This window comes from Notolabrus celidotus, chromosome 22 (genome assembly GCF_009762535.1).
Source record: "Notolabrus celidotus isolate fNotCel1 chromosome 22, fNotCel1.pri, whole genome shotgun sequence".
In the NCBI taxonomy this organism is placed as follows: Eukaryota; Metazoa; Chordata; class Actinopteri; order Labriformes; family Labridae; genus Notolabrus; species Notolabrus celidotus.
Genome location: NC_048293.1, coordinates 4,720,157 through 4,741,716, shown reverse-complemented (window position 1 = coordinate 4,741,716; position 21,560 = coordinate 4,720,157). Strand labels below are relative to the sequence as shown.

The 21,560-nt window shown below is 41.6% G+C and overlaps 1 protein-coding gene across 2 annotated transcripts in view; it reads right to left on the bottom strand.

Annotated features, from left to right (window-relative positions):
• Nucleotides 1-21,560, bottom strand: part of LOC117806023 (serine/threonine-protein phosphatase 2A regulatory subunit B'' subunit alpha-like) — a 122,548-nt gene that overhangs the window by 89,446 nt on the left and 11,542 nt on the right. Inside the window, exon 1 of one of the 2 annotated variants that reach the window (XM_034674683.1) lies at nucleotides 6,030-6,264. The exons of the other annotated variant lie outside the window; for it this stretch is intronic. The gene's annotated coding sequence lies outside the window, so the exon portion shown is untranslated. Of the gene's footprint in view, nucleotides 1-6,029; nucleotides 6,265-21,560 lie in introns of those variants that run through there. 2 annotated transcript variants of the gene reach the window in all.

The window sequence follows — 21,560 nt, the reverse complement described above, 5'->3', positions numbered from 1 at the left end:
GATTAATAACACACGCACACACACATCTACAAAGTTGTACACACAATGCTTGGAAACAACAAGCACCTGTGAAAAGGCGCACATCTGTGAGGAACCGAGAGAAACCATTGCTCGAATAAAAACAGCTTCCAACATGGACACAGACTCCATCGCCCACCAGTCCACCCACAAACCATCCATCCAAGACAGATCAAGAAGCTGATCAGTCAACTTATCTGGAAGTTAAAAAACACAGAAAACAACCTCCTACGCAAAGTGAAGATGTAAGAAAGGGAGACAAAGACAGAGAAATTGAATCTGCGATGAGAAGAGCGGCAGTGTGAAATGAGGAAGTTATTACAATGATTTCATTTAAATGCGTTAAACTGATGCTAGTGGTGCTTTGACAAATATTTAATGAGCTGAAAAGGCAGCATCTGTTGATTTAGAATGATAAATCTGGTATGAAGAATGACAGCTGTGGCTCAGTGATGACGATAAGCACTGAGATGTTTTGATAAAAGATGAAAACCACAACCACCGCTGATCTCTGCAGGAGGGAGGATGACACTGTGCAGTCTGGCTCGCTCTCCTTAAGTGTGAATTTACTAATTTTCCCCTTGTGGGTTGAGGCTCTTGGATGAGTTTACACAGGGAGTAAATGTGTGGCCTCAAGCTAGAATAAGATCATGTGTCACAGCAGTAAAGCATTTTTCGACATCTGTATATCCAAAAGGAAAGATACCGTTTCTTTAAAAGGTGCTGATTTGAGAGATGATTTATTCAAGACCAGTTAATTCCCCTGCTGTTTTTCAGATCTGTTTACCAGGTTGGTTCTGAAATGTCAGAAAATGAAATATGAAAATGACAATCACATATTCACCAACTCCAAAGGTCTTCCATTTAGATCTGCAACTCACAGCAAGTTTCAGAACTGATTAATCTGCCAGATGACTGATCCATATTCAGACAAAAACTTTGTAGCTCTCCTCATAACTTTCATTTCCCTTCAACAAGTTATACAGTGAATTTTGAGCTCCAAGGTTATCCTTTTGTTTATCCTCTGTTTTGTTTTGTTCAACTTTTGTTGTGGCAACTGTCACTTTAAGAGTGACTCAAAGCTTACCCAAAGCTAACCTACACAAAGAGAAGATCAGTTATATAGGGATGTGCGCCTTTCGTCGACAATACAATTAAACGTTGTCACCCTAATCAGCACCACAATTACAAAGCCCTTATGCAAATGATCTATGTTCTTATCATTAGGCCCAAATTGCCACTCAAAGATGTAGTTAAGCCACTCGCCACTGACTTCGGCTGTAGCTACAGTTTTATAGCTACTACTATAATGCTACAATGTTCTACTACCCAGATGTAAACAAGCACAGATGGCATATTGTAGCTTGGCATGGTTTGGCAGTATTTTGATTGAGAAAATGGAGATGATGTTGTGGCATATAACCACTTGAACAGAGTGATATATAACCAGCATAGGAAAGTGGACGTTAAACTGTAAGGAGAACCAAATGGTGGGGCTAGCTCTGCTGGTGGTAGCCACACTTGCAGTCTAATTTGACATTGTTTACCCGCAGCCTCTGTGATCCCATTTTTAACCCTGTTAATAAATGGTGCTCGGGGCGCTGTTGGCCTTGCGGTTTAAGTGTATACCCAATATACAGAAGCTATAGCCTTCGTCGCAGATGTCGCAGGTTCAATTCCAGCCTCGACTATTTACTGCATTTCCACCCCCCTCTAGGCTCCCCACACTTCCTGTCTCTCTTCAGCTGTCCTGTCCATTAAAGGCAAAAATGCCCAAAAATATACTTTTTTTTTTTTTTTTTTTTTTTTAATGGTGCTCAATTTGGCTGTATTATATCACTACGAGGAAATTAGCTGCTTCGGGACATCATTTATATAGACAATACACACTTCTTGATCTACTTTAATTTCTTGACTAATCCTTAGAAACAGAAATTATAAGCTTTCATTCTTTGATGTCAGTATTATTACATCAAATTTGGAGGAATATCTACTTCTTCTGGTTTATTTGAATGTGAAGTTTGAGACTTTGTCAAAAAAGCTGTTGTAGTAAATTATGAGCATTTTTCACTGTATTGTGATATTAAATAGTCCAAACAATAAATAAACGAATCAAGAAAAACAAGGAGCAGATTAATGGGTAATAAAAATAAGCATTAGATAGAAATGTACTCAAGGTTTAGATATGAGAATTTGCATTAGGAAAGAGAAAAACAGACAATAAATACATTGCTAGAATTCATAATGATACAAACTTGTGTGAGCTGCAAATCTTCAGAATATTTGAGAAGCTGGAGCCTGAGGCTGTTGTGTATTTTTGACTTAATGAATGATTTAAACAGCCACTGTTTTTCATAATTGTTGTTGATTAATTCATCAAAGTTAATCTGTTAAACCTACAAATAGCTTCAGTAAAAAAAAAGTCTATAGATGGTATGAGGATGTTTATGCTGCATCTCTTTCCTTTAATACACACACACGCAGACAGACACACACACACAAACTTCCACATTCCCCACAGTTCATGCAGAGCAGTCTTTGTGGCCTTCCAAGAGTCAGTGTGTCCAGCCCAGCTCGAGTTACAGCAGACGAGATCCTCTCACTCCTTCTCTCTCCAACACACACACACACACACACACACACGCAAACACACACTGACATTTTCAAGCATCCATCATCTTACAGACACAGGCTGGGGAGCAGCGAGAGAGCACGGGTTTGTTGTTTTTCTAAAGTATTCTCTGTGACTCGTTCTTGTCACTCCTCACTGTCTGCAGAAGGAGAAGAAGAATAGACTAGGACAAAGACTATACGTCAAGTCCAAGGCTTTAAAATACTACCAGAGGGTCCTTGAACTAGACATCTTGACCAGGGTCTGTGGTGTTGCAAGAAACCTGTCTTACTGTGTCCATCTGACCTTTTGTGTATGTATCTTTATAAAACTGTAAGACTTGCACGGGTTTACATCCCGTATACTATTTAGCTCCAGCTGATTATCCAGAATATAATGTCTTACTTTAGCAGCCCCATTGTGGGGTTTTTTAGGCCCCAAAACTACTCATTTGATGGGCCGGTTATAATTTTTGAGTTGAAGTAACTCCTGTAATAAATAACATACCTAACATACAGATGTTACATAAGGTTATGCTGCTCAAAGGTCCAAAAAGGAGTTTTTCGTTGATTATGAAAAAGACTGATGTCAATACTCATGCCTCTAAATTACCCACAAAAGCTAACAAGACCAGTATCGACAAGACTGATCATTTCTAAATGTTTATTTTCAATGATTGTAACTACACCCACTAGGTGAGCAAAAAATTTTAGCTGCCGAAACAACCTTTGTTGCACAGTGCAATTCTGCAACAGCAACAGAACAGGGTTCTACCATCACTACGCCTTTGTATTTACATGTACACACTGCACCCCAAAACGGCTTGATATTGGTGTCCTTATGTGTCATTTCACATCGTATTACAGCGTTGACAAAGCGTGGAAGGCACGGTTGGTAAACACAAAGCGGGCGCACCACATACACACACGGCCCCAATACTCTATACATCGCCACCTTCTTCCCCTCTTTCTGCCTCTGTTACCTCCAAGAGATTATCAGCAGAGGAGGCGTAACAAGGGTGGAAATATCCCGCCTTGAAATGGCAGTATCTAAGAGCCTCGAGAATCACAGTGAGTGATACAACTGACAGTTGAAAGAGAGAAAGATAGAAAGATGAAATTGCACTCAGGAGAGACTCTCACAGAGGCTTTAAAGTACTCAGCATTTATGAATTATCCCATCACGTTTGCTGGATGAAAGTTTGTTTTGATCCATCCATTGCTACCAACAGACAACTCAAGTGGACTTTTATCCTCTTTTTAATAATATGTCAACTGACATTTGCACCACATCAAAACAACAGCATCAAAAATTCACTCTGAACAGGTAAATGGAGCGCCAAATCTGGATGTGTTGGGCCAGGCTGCCATTTTTCATGATTTGCAAGTGAGTGAGGCATAACTTAACACATTCAGGTGAAACCCTTTGTGTTAGTTTTATAAACTGACAACAATAAAGCTAATCTACAAAGAGGAATTTCCATCTCAAGGTTGAGGTGAGATGTAAAAAAATAATGATGCACAGAGAAATATATCAAAACAAGAGAAGGGGCAGTGAAACCTTATGATGAAACAGCAGCATGTGAAATAGACTATTTTGTTGTTGGCATCAAAGAGAGAAACCAACTTCAAAAATGGTCACAGTTGTTAAAGTCCATCTATTTATGGGGCTTAGAAATAAAGAGGATTTTAAGGTAATAAGACACAGCAGCCATGCACAGTAACAGAAAAGACATTAAGCTGTCTGAAGTGCGTGTGTGTGTGTGTGTGTGTGTGTGTGTGTGTGTGTGTGTGTGTGTGTGTGTGTCATCTATTCTAGGAGAATTCCAGAGGGGAGACCCTGTGACTGACCCCCACCTTGCAGGATCTGACAGGATATCACCACCCGGGCACACACACATATTTATGCACACACTCACACACACTGAAACAAACAATTGATGGGAGTGTTGAAGGACACATACACACACTTGCATACAAGGAAATCACAAAGCAGTGACAAACTACCAAGACCACACGTGTTACTGCACCCTGGACACACCTTGGATGTGCTTTTTTTTTTATTCTCAGGGATTTTATTGTGCCATTAAACGTTATTAGAGCATCATTTGCCTCGAGATAAATTAAATATAGCCACTAAAGTGTGCTTCAGAGTGAAATATTGGGCTCTCAGGCTTAATAATACATCTCTGGTTTAACAATTACACCAAAGATGCACTTTAAAAGTGACTCAGAGCCTCCACATAGAATGTTAACACCCAAAGGGAAAGGTTACATTTAGAGAGGTGAGGCTTTCTTTTTTTTTGGTATTTAACCCTCCTGTTATGTTGTGGGTCAAATTGACCATTTTTAAAGGTAAAAATAAAATTAAGTATTTTTTTCAGTATGAAACGTCTTTGCTTGGCTTAATATGTGAAATCAACACAAAATCAAAATGGTTAATTTTACATTTTAGGCAATATATGCTTTCTCTGCCAGCTAAAGACAGCCTAAAAATCTGGGCAGCATGTGACAGAAGAGGTGTCTCTGTTCATTTATCAACATCACTTCATTAAAAAAAAATAATTCAAAATTCAAAATAAAATAAAACAAATTGTCTGTCATGTCAAACTGTTGTATTTATATTAAGGTCTTTCCAGTGTACATTTAAACAAGTTTTAACAAGAATGTTTATTAAAAACGAGTGAGATATCCTCATTGAAGTATGATCTGTGAGGATTAAAGAACACTATTGCACCAAATGTTGATTTAAATGGTTAATTATGGAGTTAATAATGAGATTAAAAACATGTTTATTGGGATTTTTGGGGGGTTCTGACTTTTTTGGATAATTAAATACCCAGGAACATTATTGCTCTTCCTGAGAATCGAACATAACAGGAGGGTTAAGATCAGAAAAAAAAAGTAAATAAATTGGAATAATTCAGCATATTTCAACCTTTATCTCAAACCTGAACAAAAACTATCAAATGTGAAACAATAGCACTAGTTCCAGAGTTCTGCATGAGTTTCCCCGGTAGAAAGAAGTTACCTGAGTTGTTCCTGAAACAGTCCTCTTGCAAAGGAAAACTGAGACTTCCCTCACACGAGATTTGGCTGCTTTATGCAGTTAGCAGGTTGCCCCTTTCGGTGATCCTCAACAATCTGCGCGTCCAATCTCCAAACTTCCTGTGACACAACAGGAGGATCCCCCTCTAATGTGCAGGGGGGCACGACGTGCACACAAACATATATGACGCGCGCGTAAAGAGAAATACTTCCATAAACACGCCCCGGTGATCAAAAACACTGCGGCTGACGGTACAGGCGGTAACCCGACAGCGCACCAAAACGTTCAACACACACGGTAAAGTTTCCAAACAGAGAGAGGAGAAAACACTCATTTTGTCACCATCTCTTACCTTTTTCTCTCCCCCCTTCACTGCTCCTCCTTCTCCGTGTCCAAACTCTGTCACGACGTGGCTCGCCGCAGACTGCGAAATCAAACAAGCGCTTTTTTCGGTAACCGGGGAACAGCAGAGAGAGTACAGGCGTTTGCTCCAACATGCAGCGACTCCGTGTGTGAGGACGCGTCTCTCTGTATGTGTGTGTGTGTGTGGGAATATGTGTGTGTGTGACAGCTCATGGAGAGAATGAGCAGAGAGAGGAGAACCAGGGAACTTAGGGGGAGTTCCCGTTAACAGGCAGGCGGGGCGGGGGCTTCAGGAGAGTGACAGGCGGACTAGATCTAAGGTTCACAGCTCATTTCTGGTCAATGCACATTCTATATTCCTGGAGTAGAAGAGGTGGAAATGCAATAAATGTATTTATACACTATTTGTATGTTAACTGTTGAAATACCTGAACCTTATACCCAAGGGCGTAGTTTTAATTTTGACATTGGTGGGGACATAGCCTGTGTATCCTGCTGCAACAGAAAGGATGTTTTGCATTCATTAGCGGTGGCCTATGAGGGGGGACTATTTTCTTCTGGTGACTTACACTTTGTTTGTTGAAATAGCTTCTAATGTCCATCTTTCTTTTCTTGCCTGCCGACATCTTCAGGCATGGGTGCACCGTCAACACCAAGCGGCAACCTCCGGTCTCAAAAGATGAAGCCAATGCGGAAGTGTTAGAAACTGCAATACATCGAGAATCCACTTGAGGCTGGCTGCAGAAACACCAGAAACCACATAGACATGGATGGGAAAAAGACGATCTTTGCAGTATTAATAAACATGTTTACAGCCTGGTTCAAAAAGCGACTTGTCTCTACAAAGCTAATCTCTCTATCTGCACACACTGTACGGGGGGAGAATTTATTTCTAACGCAACGGTTCAGAAGATATTAAGATTACGAGTTTTTGCCCAAATAAGGACATGACTGACTTGACTCCCAGTCAGGAACACATAGCTGTTGTCTAAGTGGCTAAAACTCCACCTCTTTACGTCACACTCTGCCTGGTTGAGTTTCGCATTTCCAATATGGCTGCCACCGACGATTGGCTTCCAAACAGCGCTTCAGAAACAGATGGGTGACGTCACGGATACTACGTCCATTATTTCATACAGTCTATGGTCAACACTAGCGAAACCTGCAAGCAAAACAGCCTACAGGGAGCTAAGCCAATCAAAAAGTATTTGGGAGGCGGTGCCGAAGTGTGAAAGGATTTTACCTTTTGTGTATGCCGCATGAATATTGGTGGGGACATTTCAGCCATTGTTTGAGATTGGTAGGGACACGTCCATACCATAGACTGTATAAAATACGGACGTAGTATCCATGACGTCACCCATCTGTTTCTGAAGCGCTGTTTGGAAGCCAATCGGCGGTGGCAGCCATATTGCTGCTGTCGAGCCAGTGTGACGTAAAGAGGCGGGCTTTGTGAGCCTCCTAGCCAACAGCTACAGTGTTCCCGCCTGTCAATCAAGTCAGCTGTGCCTCTCATTGGAAGACTAGTAATCTCAATATCTTCGAAATTGCTGAAAGGAAATTAGAAAAAAATCTGTTTTTTTTTAATTGGTGTGTATGTGGTTTCCGGTACTCCCGGAGCCAGCCTCAAGCGGATCCTTGATGAACTGCAGTTTTTAACACTTCCACATTGGACTCATATTTTTAGACCGGAGGTTGCCGCTTGGTTATGATGGACCAATCATAGCTTATCTCCAATCCTTTGTCCTGATTGGTTAAGGGATGGCCCCTACTACATCCACTGATTGGTTATGAGTCCAGCACTATCATGACTGCACACGCCGATCTGTGTTGGGGGGCTAAGAGGAAATCTGGTTGGGAGGGCTAGTGTTGACATTCAAAGTCCCTCTCTCGAAGAGATATTTACTCTGTGACTACCAACAGCAGCTTTAACATGGGATGATTTATTCACAGCCCCTCAGTTGCAGAATCACAAAACAAGCAAACCAAATACAAGGCTCAACTTACTGAATAAGTGTGGACAATGGCCGCATATCATGATGTGGTCTGGCCCATTCCAGAGACCAATCTATTTTACTTATTTTCCCGTAAACACAAGAGAAAAACTGAGTCATCTTGAGGTAATGACATAAATGAATCCTTTGTATTGGGAAAACCAACCAGTGTGGTAATCTCAAGGGACATTCGAAGATTAAGGAAGTGAGCGTTCAAGTCAACCACACAATTAAACATCCTCCCCCTCCCTAGTCAGAGAGAATTAAGATTTTCATAATCATAGACCCAAACTGCTGGCTTTATGTTGTGTCTAAGCTGCAGCACTGCCACCCACCACTAGCTGGGGCTGTAGCTCCTGTTAATGGCTGCGGCCTGAATGCTAATATGCCCTACTATCCAGATACAAACAAGCACAGATGACAGATAACATCTTGTAGCGTGGTGAGGTTTGGTAGTACTTTGATGTAGAAAATGGAGATAACGTTGTATGTATCTCCTGTAATCTGTTAATTCTTAAGGGCAAAGAGTTATTTTCTTCTGTTTATCATACAGCAAAGAAGCAGTCATCTTGACAGAAATAGAGGACTGTTGACTGACATAACTCACCAATGACAATCAAGTATTCAGTCCAGCTGTGTAATTATGGGGACAATGTTGTACTGCTGTGTTGCAGATTTGAAAAAAAGCAGCCTGTTCAAGTAGGGAATCTGGTAAATCACTATCATAGCAATGTGTCTGTTGTTTGGAGACTGAGAAAAACAATGGATATTTGACACCTCACTATCAATTAATCAATCTTTATTTGTATAGTGTCAAATCACAACAAACGCTATATCAAGAAGCTTTTACAAACATAGCAGGTCTAGACTGTACTCTATGTTATATTATTAACAAAGACCCAACATCAAGACAAGATAAGACCATAGACTGTATAAAATATGGATGTAGTATCCATGACATCACCCATCTGTTCCTGAACGCTGTTTAGAAGCCAATCGACGGTGGCAGCCATATTGGAAATGCAGAACTCAACCAGGCAGAGTGTGACATAAAGAGGCGGGGTTTGAGCCTCCTAGCCAACAGCAATGTGTTCCAGACCGGGAGTCAAGTCAGTCATGTCCTCATTTGGGCAAAAACTTGTAATCTTAATATCTTATGAACCGTCGTATTAGAAAAAAATTCACCCCCTGTACAGTGTGTGCCGATAGAGAGATTAGCTACGTAGAGCCAAGCCGTTTTTTTAACCAGGCTGTAAACATGTTTATTTCTGCTGCAAAGATCGTCTTTTTTGAATTGGTGTGTATGTGGTTTCCGGTGTTTCTGCAGCCAGCCTCAAGCGGATTCTCGATGAACTGCAGTTTATAACACTTCCGCATGGGCTTCATAGTTTGAGACCGGAGGTTGCCGCTTGAATCCACCTTGAGTATTGCACCTTGCAGTATTTAGCTAGTTACATCAGTGAGGAAAAACTTCTTTTTTACCAGTCAGAAACCTCGAACAGAACCAGACTCATGTTAGACAGCCATCTACCCTGACCGAGTTAGACAACGGCCTATGTTAGCATCCATCCCCCTCCAGTTTAATAATGTTACAGGATATAATAGCAGATGATTCGCAAAAGGCAACACAAGCCTGAACTGGTTTGAATTAGTAGTAGCTAATAAGTCAAGTCAAGTCAACTTTATTTATATAGCACATTTAAATCAACCAGTGTTGGCCAAAGTGCTTTACAAGGTAATGAGGACAACAATAAACAACACAACATATCAGGATATTAATGTCCTCCTCATGAGGAGAAGGCCAAAGAGAAGAGATGTGTCTTCAACAAAGATTTAAAAATTCATCAGTGGGGGTCGATCGTAATTGGATTGGTCGGCCATTCCAGAACTTGGGGGCCGCTGCTGCAAAGTCTTGGTCACCCTGGGTTTTAAGCCGTGTTTTAGGCACATCCAGGATCAGCTGGTTTGTTGACCTCAGTGCTCGAGCTGGATTATGAACATGAACAAGATCAGCCAAGTAGGATGATGCCAATCCATTAAGGGCTTTGTACGTTAAAAGTGCAATTTTAAAATCAATCCTGTGACGGACTGGGAGCCAGTGGAGAGCACGCAGCACAGGGATGATGTGCTCCCTCTTTTTCCTGCCAGTCAGGAGACGAGCAGCGCTGAATAGACGACACCTCTAAGCCCACATACAAAGAATTACAATAATCAAGCCTAGAAGTAATAAAGGCATGTACCACTCTCTCCAAATCTTTGGAAGGTAATTAGGCTTTAACCTTAGTTATAAGTCTCAGCTGGAAAAACCTGGACTTCACAACAGAAGATATAAAGAATGAGTGGTTGAATGCTAATGTTAGCTGGGTTGTTAGTTTTATAGTAGACTGTTTTATACTCATATTATTACCCTTTGTCAGAGACTTTAACATGCGTCAAAGCTCCACTCAAAACGACAGGTCAGACTCCCTTCACTCATACAACTTGCAAACCTTGATCGTAGCAGTGCAATACTATCACAGCATGTTGTTTCCACCCTGTGTGAAAATTCAATGGGAAAAACAGTGAACGTAAGACGTAATCAAATGTTGCAAACGCTGTGTATAGCAACTGTATAGTTTTCTGCATGTAGCCTAGAGCGCACAATTATGCAATTACATAAAATCAACAACAAAGAAATCATCATAGATCAGGACTGAGTTTTAATGATAAGCTTAAATGGTCTGTCATATTTGATCATTTGAGAACAAGAGTGCAAGAAGTCATCACTGAAGATTTGATCACTCACTGCAGTCTAAGTCTGTGCTTTCGACCTCTTTTACTAATATATAATGACTTTATTCATTCTGTATTTAGACAGGTCCCTGTGAGATCAGAATTTTCTTTCCCCAAATTCTGAATCATAAAACTGAAACACAGTGTTCACATCACGCAGCAGGTATAGTTTAACCGCATACTTTATTTGGTGAACTGCAAGACTTGTGTGCTCAAAATCTGTGTTTCTATGGAGACCAGGTAGTCGACAGCACAGACTGCAGATCATGATACAGTTTGAATTTATAAATGTGGGCTTGAATACTTTTTTATTGACTGGTGCAGGTTGCTGACAGGATCATACAATGACTTCATGTGGAGAGCCCTTCATATACCGCCTTGTTTCTCCTATGCGTTAATAGAAGGTGATGGAAATCTCCCCCATGGAAACTTCAACCTCTCCCCTGTTACTCATACATGACCCCTGGAATTAGATCCATATGGTCAGCAGGGGTTGATGGGACTCCTGTGTCCTCCTTCAATGTTATGTGAGGTGGCGAAGGCACAGGCGTCACTTACTCATACACTTTAGAGCTCAGTTTTAGCCGATGACCCAAGAGGGGAAAAAATAGCTAAAATGGGAAATAGTCTGTTGTCGGGTCGATGAGGGTGTGAGGTTACAAAGCCGATGAGTGAGAGTAAGACCTGATGATGGACGATGTGAGATGGATTTGATTTAAAGCACTTCAGTTCTTTACACACAAACACACACCAAAATACACACACATCTAAGATCCCTTCCAAATCCTGCTGGAATGTGTCTCCTATAACAACATCAACTATCACAAGGCCTGCATCACATGACAAGACGGCCCTGTTTGTGTGTATGTGTATGTGTGTGTAGGTATATGTCTCAGGGAAGTGTGCTTGTGTGTTGGTGCATGCACCCCCTTCTTCAGCCCACAGGGTATAAATAAACACCATCACAGCGTTACAGGAAGGAGACCAGATAGAGGGACAACAGGAAGTTTCTTAAACATTTTAAACCACTTACATAACGAGTCCCTGATGACGGCAGAGAGCAGAATACAATTTTACCCTGCGTCTAATTCTGTTTCCCTTGCCCGGGAACACACCCCAGACACATCACCACGTGTATTGCATCAAGTGAAGAATAGCAATAATGTGAAACCTCAAAGCGTCACTTTACCTAAATAACAGAGGAAGAAGTAAATAAACAGCTGTCACCCGAGGAGAAAGGGGATTTTCTTAAGAGCAGCAAGCGACTCACGGTCTTAGTGCCTAGCTATGCGAATTCTGTATCCATGGCGTTAAAGCAGGGGTTGGTAGTCAGATTTAGATACACTTTTTGTTACACTGGTTAAAATGATCTTTATGTCCCGATGGAAATCAATAAATAATGTGTTCTTAAAAAAGAAGGAAGAAAAGCTGCTATCTACAGCCGGAGTGAACCTGGGAAAACACCAACCAATCCCTGCCATCAGGAGCAAAATGATGAAACCAATCAAATCCCATCCTGCCATTCTGCCGCCTCCTGCGCGTACATTTCCCTGGCGTGTACTCCCCATCCCCTGCCTCTGCTTCCCCTGCCTCTACTGACCGCCCCTCTCGCTCGACCTCGGGCCTGTCCCCTCTGACCCGATGAGGTGCTTTGCTCAAGCGGACTGTAGTCCAGATCAGAGTCTAAAAAGCTCTCACCATGGGGGCTCTGACAAGCAAAAGAATTAATGTAAGTTAATGTCTAGTAAGTCATACAGAAAATTTAGATGTATTATATGTGTTATAATTTTTCTCCTGATATCGTGTCACCAGTACAACTGGATAATGTTAGCATGACAGTTGTGAGTACTAACAGCAGCCATGTTTGTTTGTGTTTTTAACTTTCACTATGAGAATGTTTTGGTGTTTTCTTACCGCTGAGTGAGACATGAGTTGACGTAGTGCAAAACACAAACGATGTGCTGAGGACCGGTTTTGAATCAGTCACCATCAGCTGCACTCGTGCATGTGAGCGGGGGTGTCATTTTGGAGGAGCTCTGAGGGGAGGAAGGGAGGGGTTAGACAGAGTCCTGAGGAGATGCTACATTCAAATTCATGCTAGCTTTCCGTGACTACCAACCCTGGCTTTAAGAGGTGTGCATATTAGGTGTGCAATAAAGGTCCTTTATCCTGATCAAAACACCAACAATGACAATGTTCTCATGTTTGACTATGACATCAGTCTGATTAGCTGCACCTTTTGACTCATCGTCAAAAAATGGTGCAGCAGTTTGACTATGGTGTGCCAAAAGGGACTTAAATACAGGATTTAAAACAAACATGTTCATTTAGGACCTTGATCACATTAATCAATGCTGTAACACTAACAGCCCTAGTTATTCGTTGTTTGAGGAGCTGTTTGCACCAGTCAAGTATTCCAACTTTGGCTTCTTTGTTACTTCTGTTCACGTCAGGCAATTAGCAGGTAAGCTAATTTTAGCTTGGATAGTCTGAAATTTGTGCATTTTTTTACGTTGATTTTAGAGGTTATTCTCTCCAGTAATAATAAGCAAAATAAAAATAGTCATGTTCATCCACTCTAGATATAGAGAAGTTGTATATAAATTTGGCTGTTGGCAAAGACTCAAGTTATGAGTGCTGCTAGCTCAAATCAGCTTAGCAAGCTAATTTTGGCAGGCACCGTTAGCCGTAAGGACACGTTCAGGGGATGAGATAGCAAAAGGGCTGAGTGGGGAAGGCCACGCTTTGTAATTTGAAGTGAGAACATGTCCCTTTAAATCTGTTAGTTTCTATGAAAATGTGATGTTAACACTGCTTACTGAAACCAACAAGCAGCTGGAGGCCAGCACTCATTGTGAGCACTGCTGGCTCTGTTAACAAGCTTTTTTTGTGAGGGAAACCTGAGGAAGAGAGTGGCGGCTTTCTCCCAGGAAAAAAAAAAAAACTCGACCAAAACTCCAAAAAGACCAGGCCATTCTGAACTGCTGAGAGCTGCAACATGGAGCTGAAAAAGAGATGCAGGAGAGAGGGCTGGAGGGATAAAAGGAAAAACAGATGAGGGTGCTGACACATCCTGACAAAATTGAACAGGGAGTGTCACTCATCACCTCTCACACACACACACACACAAACACTAACACGGTTTACATGAGACCTTGCCTTAAGGACAGGGGACCGGGATCTGAGCTTCTGCTGAAAGCAACAGATGCCAAAAATACAGCATCACATACAGAGTCAAGGACAAAGAAGTCACACACACTTTCACAGGCATACACACAAAATTGTTGAACTGTCCAGGCCTGAATCTGGCATGCAGAGGTGAGCTTTATTACAAAGCCCTAGTTGATAAAACCCTTGACTGCACATGCATTTTTACAAGGTAAGCATGCTTGTCTGCATGTGTGTGTGAGTTGTTCCTTATATCCACTCTTGTTGAAATGTGCATGTGTATCTTTGCGTGCCTTGGTGAGTTTGGGTTTTGTCTCCACAGGGACATGTTAATAAAAGGGGAAGAGTTTTATTAGAGCGTTACATGATACCAGCTGTCTAAACTGTCTCCCTTTTCCTGACCCAGGAGCTTCCTTCCTGGCTGTTTTTGCTTGTGCTCACTGCTCATACGTACTGCAGCCTCTGAACATCTCAGGTTCCTCCACTGCAGCTTCTGTGTGCAAACGTTCTCATCTTCTCTCGTTTGAGGCTCTCAAGCTACAAATTTGCCTGCAGAAATCCCACAAGCCACAACCACAGACTTATGTGCTGATAAAATAGTAATCACTCACATATTAGCTTGGTGTATGCGCATTCTGAAAGTTACCCCCCACCACATGTCTGACGATCTGCCTATTTATCTATGAATCTTCTTTGGCTGCTGCCTACTGCATCAATCACACCCCCTCACCGCCGCAACAGCTGCCTCTCGTCAATGTTGCCCTGCAGCAGCTGAGGACGAGGGGAGGAGTGCGAAACCACGTTTAACAGCCTCAGTTCTGGCTGAAGGGACGCTTTCGAGGGGGTTGGGGGAACATCAGGATCCTATTTACACCATAGACTGTATAAAACATGGATGTAGTCTCAGTGGCGTCACTTATAGGTTTCTGAAGCAGCTTTAAGGGGCCCAACGATGGCGGTATAATGGCAATGCTGCCCCAACAATTCAATCAACCTAGAAACAGGCCATCAGGTGGAGCTGAGGCCTACCTACGGCCTCCCGGGACACTGCTTCAATGCACCCACCTATCAAATTGACCACGCCCATAATTATGCAAACATATTCTAAACTATTCATGTGATCAAAATGGATAAAAGAAGACCTGTCGTTGGTTGGTTGATTTGTTGGTGTGGTTGGTTGGTTGGTTGGTTGGTTGGTGAAGAGACAACTTTGGTTTTGCTTTTGAGTGACGAGTAACCCCTGCAGCTGCAATGTCTTTAATGTGCTTGCTTGTATCTGTCACTCTTTCCATCATAAAGTCATTTGAGGTTGTGTGCAGTGTGTGTTTTTGAGCATCCCTCTTCAGAAGAACAGTCCAGCCCTGTCCTCATCCACCTCCAGGTTAAAGGTCAGGGTTGAGGCATGTGGCTGCTCACATCAGTCCCCATACAACGCTTGACCTTTAACCCTTTTCTTCCCAATCTGGCTGCCTGCCTGAAGTCTTTTTCACTCTGTGGGATGCACAAACTGAGGAAACTGATGTGCTATCTGCTGCAGGCTGCAGAAAAAGGATTATACCATCTATCTTATAAGTCCAGCATCCCCAGGAGACTAATGGAAAACTCGAGTCTGACAGTAACGGGAGATGAGCTGGCTCTGAGCTGGTGGTGGAAAACGTGTAGTTGGTGAAAGGAGTAGGGATAGAAATTGTCACACTGATGATGAAGAGCATGTGAATACTTTCCTGAGCTCTAAAGCTCAATCAATAAATGTCTTTTGGTCAGATCATCCTAACATAGATCACATCCGCCTGTGTTCCTTTCACTTTACATCTCCTGCTCTCGCCAACATTAAAGCAAATACTATGATTAATTGCTGAAGACACTGTTTTCCAAAGCCTGACTTTGCTTCAGGCTATTATGTGTTGGTATTTTAAACTCTCTTAGACCAACATATCGCTGTAGGCTGGCCTGACTCAGAAAATAACAAATTCATGTCTTTTGCGTCATCAGTTTTAGGGGTAAAAAGTGGAAAAGACTGCCATCCGCCTCATAGAGTACAGCCTATAAAACTGTCAAGAAAGTGGACTAAAACATGGAGCCAATGCCAACGTGTTTTAAACCTTTATTCTTCCTAGAGTCCAGAATAGGGCACTAGTTGCAAAAATAAGTCCTGTTCAATTGCATTGAAGAAGACAAGGAAATTACCCCAAATCTTAATAGATTTATTACCTCAATAAATACTTTCCTGATTAGTTTATGAGCTTTCCTCCATTAAGCACATGGTTCTTTTCAAAACTGATGCTCCCATTTGGGGTAATGTATACAGTAAAGCAGGGTACGCTTTAGGGCAGTGCTTAAGCTGAACTGGTACTCTCCTTATTCATTGGTTGGCATGTGTGCAGCCAGTATCAATAAATCGTTAGTTTTACCAGAAGATAATGCTGATTTTCACAACATACATTTATTGAAGAGACTACTTCAGCATAGCACAAAAACAAAGAACCTCTGAGTCTCTGCATCACCATGCTGCTATCCATTTTTTCATCAGGCTAAACAAACTACATGCAGAAGCTTTGGTGTGTGGGGGACTCTAATGGAGAGTGATCAAATCAAGTTGACGCCACTTCCATCACACAGCAGAGACAGACACAGATAGGAGAGGAAGACAGGGGCTGCAAGAGAAAGGCATTGCTGTCATCTTCTGTTGGCTGTTGCGTCGTTGTCCAACACTGTAGAGGCTTTACGAGTTCATGTAAATCTGACGTTACTACAGACAAGTGAGTGTCATGTAACGTGTGTAACGAAAGAACAAGAGTGTCACGTAGCATGCCGTGAGTAAGGTATTTTAAGTGTAACAATGAATCCACAGGGAATCTACAACATGGAGAGTACAGGAAAGGGTACTGGCGGATGGTAAGAAGTCCCAGTACGCCAAGAGGTTACATTTAGAAGTGCCAGTTTTGACGACCGGAGTGTACCATCCCACTAAATGCATTCATATTAGGACCAAAGAAATTGTGATGGTGACAACCAAACTGCAAATTCAAAGCTTAAAAAAATACAATAAGAATGCGCCACGGTGCATACATCCTCTTCTTTTCCAAAGTCTAACACGCAGCTATGCTAGCTTTTTTGTTCGGCTTTTGAAGAAGAAGAAGAAAGGTACTTTATTGATCCCCAGGGGGGAAATTCAATTTTTTCACTCATGCTATTTTTTGACATGCTACACATACGTTTTTTTTGGTATATACATACAATGCACACACATGCAGTGAACATGCTTAGGGAGAGATGTCAGAGTGAGGATACTGCCGTCAACCAGCGCACCCCGAGCAGTTGGGGGTTCGGTGCCTTGCTCAAGGGCAACTCGGCAGTGCCCAGGCAGGTGAACCAGCACCTCTCCAGCCACCAGTCCACTTGCCAAACTTCGTCCATACTGCGACTCGAACCAGCGACCCTTCGGTTCCCAAGCCAAGTCCCTATGGACTGAGCTACTACCTGCCCTTGGTTACCTATAACAGCTGTGCTATGAGCTAAATGCAAATGCCAGCATGCCAACATGCTCAAAACAACAATTCTACCACAGCATTGTTTAAAAGGTTGATTTTTCACCCATTTTCAATTTGCTAGGTTAGCATGTAGGGGTGCTAACATTTGCTAATCGGCGCCAATCTAAAAATACAGCTGAGGTTGGATTTGCAAGTAGTAGTCTATTTTATCAGAATAGCATTATTGCACAGTTTTACATTTGAGAAGTGATGATGTGGCTTTACAGAAAGTAAGAAAGAGATCACCATAGATGTGCTAAATCATCCTGAGTGGAGAAATGAGTTGGCACTAAATCTTAGGGCACAACATCCAACAGTTTTCAGTCAAGACAGTTCCCCATAAAACTGTCAAATAATGTCAGTTAACAATAAAATGTTAATATTTAACAAGCTGACGGTTGTAGAGGAAAGGTCAGAGGTATAACTGTTGTTTGCATGATTAATCTACTAGGAACTATGAATGTCTGAATTTGCTGGCCAACTGTGAGATAGTTTTGAGACAGCATTCTTTTTGCCAGTTTCTTTTGTTGCACATCCACTCCTTGGAGTAAATAAAAAACACATTACAAACATGATAGCTGGCTCAATCTGTAAATTCAGCCTATATGATCAGTGTTAAATCCTCACTTTCACACTGACAGGGTACAGAAGGCTGTTTCTTGCATTAGTGACTGCAACAATGGCGTGCATGTCCAATCAAGCCGGCAACACTCGTAGCAGATGTTTCTCTCATCTCTTTTCTGTTGCGAGCTAACGCGGATGCTCAATGAACCGACTGACAAATTAAAAGAATGTAAACAATCTATTCACAAGTGTTAACGCTTCTGTGAAACAGATTAGCTACATCACAGCATGATTCTGTGGCTGTGTTTGTCTGGAAACAAGAAGAAAACAGATAACTGAGCCGAGTGCTGTTTAAGAGAAGATAGTGAAAAATGAGAATTAATTCCACCCTGCTGAGTTGATGACAATATTTATTCAGAGGCAGAGCAAATTACCTTCAGTTAATTAGAAAACAGTCTGTACTTGAAGGCCTCGCACAAACTAAAGCATGCCTCTCCGTGAAAACCTTCTCCTGCTCCTGCTCCTGTTTTGTCAGACATGACACTTTGTTCTGCAAAGGACAGAAAAACAACAGGTTGTTGTTGTTTGTCATTTCAGAAATAGTCTGTGTTGCAGCTGAAGCGTACCAACTGGCCTGTTGTCCATGACATTCCTAAATACCACAATACATTATTGTCACTGTGGGTATGTTGCGTGTCTAATGTGTGTCCAGTATGTGTCAACATGCACAAGCACGGACTACATCATGTCTACATCACATACTGTAAGTAGGTCAGTGTAGAAAGGTCTTATAAATGAAACAGACAATTCTTACAGTAAAATAGTCTGTCATGTTTCCTGTGTCACAGCGTTAACGACTCTGTGGGCGCTCCTGTTGAGAATTTTGCATATGTACTGATTCAAGAGTGTTAGAAGAAATGTTGAACAACTCAGGCTGGCCACTCTTTATTTATATCGCACCAAATCACAAGATGCTTTTTCAAACATAGCAGGTCTAGACCATACTCTGTGTTGAATTATTAACAAAGACCCAACATCAACACCAGCATTTAGCAAGTAAGAGCGGCAAGGACAAACTTTTTTTAACAGGCAGAAACCTCCAGAAGAACCAGACTCATGTTAGACAGCCATCTGCCTCAACAGAGTTGGTTTGGAAAGAGGGATAGAGGAGATGAAGAGAGAGAGAGAGGTGATCTTAACTGATTTTGAAACTGTGGGAGACCACACACAAAGATATTTCCATGTGATTTTTAACATAACAATCCTCTGAATACATTGGTTGATTCCATGAGACTGCCAGACCACACTTCACATTGGTGGTCATGATGGTACAGTAGAGACTGGATCACACAGAATCTCACATGATCAAACGTGACTTCAGAAGACATTCATGGATATTGATCAACAGCAGCCAGTTTTACAGTGTAGCTTGTCATTTTGTTTGTGCTTCCTGAGTTTTCTTCGGTGTTCTCAGGTAATCATGTGTGCCAGTCTCAGTGTCTTCAGTGCCTGAGTTTTCCATTCGCTCAGCACCTCGTGTCATCTCTGGGAAGCTGTTCTCTCCTCTCTCCTGATTCTTGGAGCCAGCCAAGTTCCCAGCCTCCACTGCCTGCTCTTTTGTCTTGCTTGTTGAATAAACTCTTTTTCTATACAGCTCTCTGTGTCAATCTCTGCTTCGAGATCCAAACTAAACCAAAACCAACAAGTGACTAAACAAAAGTCTCAATATACTCCATATCGAGGAAACGCACAGTTGCATTTTTTTTATATTGCTGTCAGTGTTATGCTACTTAACATACTATTCATTAAATATGATTTTATATTTACTTTGCATCAACATAAAGGATGTGTTTGAACATTTTACAATAAGCTCACCCAATCTTAATTTTCAGCTGTCTTAGTCAAAGTAGAACAAAGAAACAGGATATGATATAAACATGATCTTTTTTTAAGAGGATAATTAATCCACAAAGTAACTATGAACTGTCTTAAAAGAAGTAAAACTGCATTGGCTTCCTCTGAAGATTTTCAGTAAAAGTATAAAGTGGCAGAAAGCCGCAATATGAGAGGAAGTGTTCTTTCCACTATTGATCCATTGGTTCCAGCAGCGCTGCTGTGTGAGAACAGAGAATCAGAAAACTACCAAACTGAAGTCTTCCTTATTAGCGCTAAGGACTCATTTCCTGCAGACATTAAAGGCAGCTGTTAGTTTTCTCCTTTGCAGACAGAAGCTGTGGTCAGCTTGACTTTGTGACAAATTAGATTTCCGGTTAAATGTCAGTTTATTCTCTCAAAATATAGCATGTACTGTACTCAGACCTGCACCTGCAGAATCATGAAATCACAAGAGATCTTGGAGGTCTTGGAAACATCAATTCTGAAAGGTATTCCATACAGGCCTTTTTTAACTTCTCAGCTTCCCTGTTGAATCACTCTCCTTTTCAAAGACATACTTGATTTTGTATGCACATTAGTAACATCAAGATGATCTAGATGATATGTGAAAGGATACTTTAGTCTCAGTTAAAGCAGATTCAAAATATCCTGTGTAAGTCAACTGCTCTAAATGTTGTTATAACGGCCCCAAGAAACAAAACAAGATCTTTGTTTCTTTCAGCACAACCCTGCTCAAAGACTGATCGATTTAAGTATGGGCATAAAGCAAGATGCCGATGAATTAGTTGGAGTTGCTGTTTTATTGGTCAAGCCTGGCCTTTAATGTACCCAGTAATTCAGCCTCAAACACGTGTAAAACAGGACTGCATGAAATGGAAAACCTCCACTTCTGCTTCATGGGTTTAGTCATGTTAAATCACCATAAGTGTAATTCCAGTCAGCGACACAAGAGAGGCCCTCTCTCTGCCCTCCATACCACAGACTGCAGGGAGACGCCAGTCCAACACACAGGAGGGAGGAGGGGGGCAGGAACAGGGAATTTTAAAGCACTCGACACACACACACACACACACGATAGCACATATATCACATTAAGGTTTACAATTTAAGCGTTTTGCTGACGCCCTCATTCAAACAGCCACTTGGAAAGAGAGTAAGTATGGCATCCATGTGTGACTTAAGTGATATTATGAGAGTGAAACACAGACCCCCCTGTAGGATTAGGGATTTTGAGACGACTGCAAAAAGTTTGTAGTTTCGTGCGTCATCACAAGGAGCAGGAGCATGCTCAGATTTAGGGGTATTGGTTGCAAATGGCAGAAAAAAGAATGAAAGACATGCACAGAAACTTTACAACCACGTCTGCAGTTGTTCACCATCTGCTTTTCATGAAGAGTGGTATCCATAATCATTGTTTCAGCAATATATGCATTCAAAATGTTCAATCTTCATATCTCTGTTCCAGAATACATTCAAAGTGTAGCATAGGGCAGACAGTATGTTCAATCATTAGTATAAGGGAGTATTACAAAATGCATCAACAGGATCTGGGTTTCAGTGTAAGTCCTAATGATGAGTATGGGTCGAACATATAGA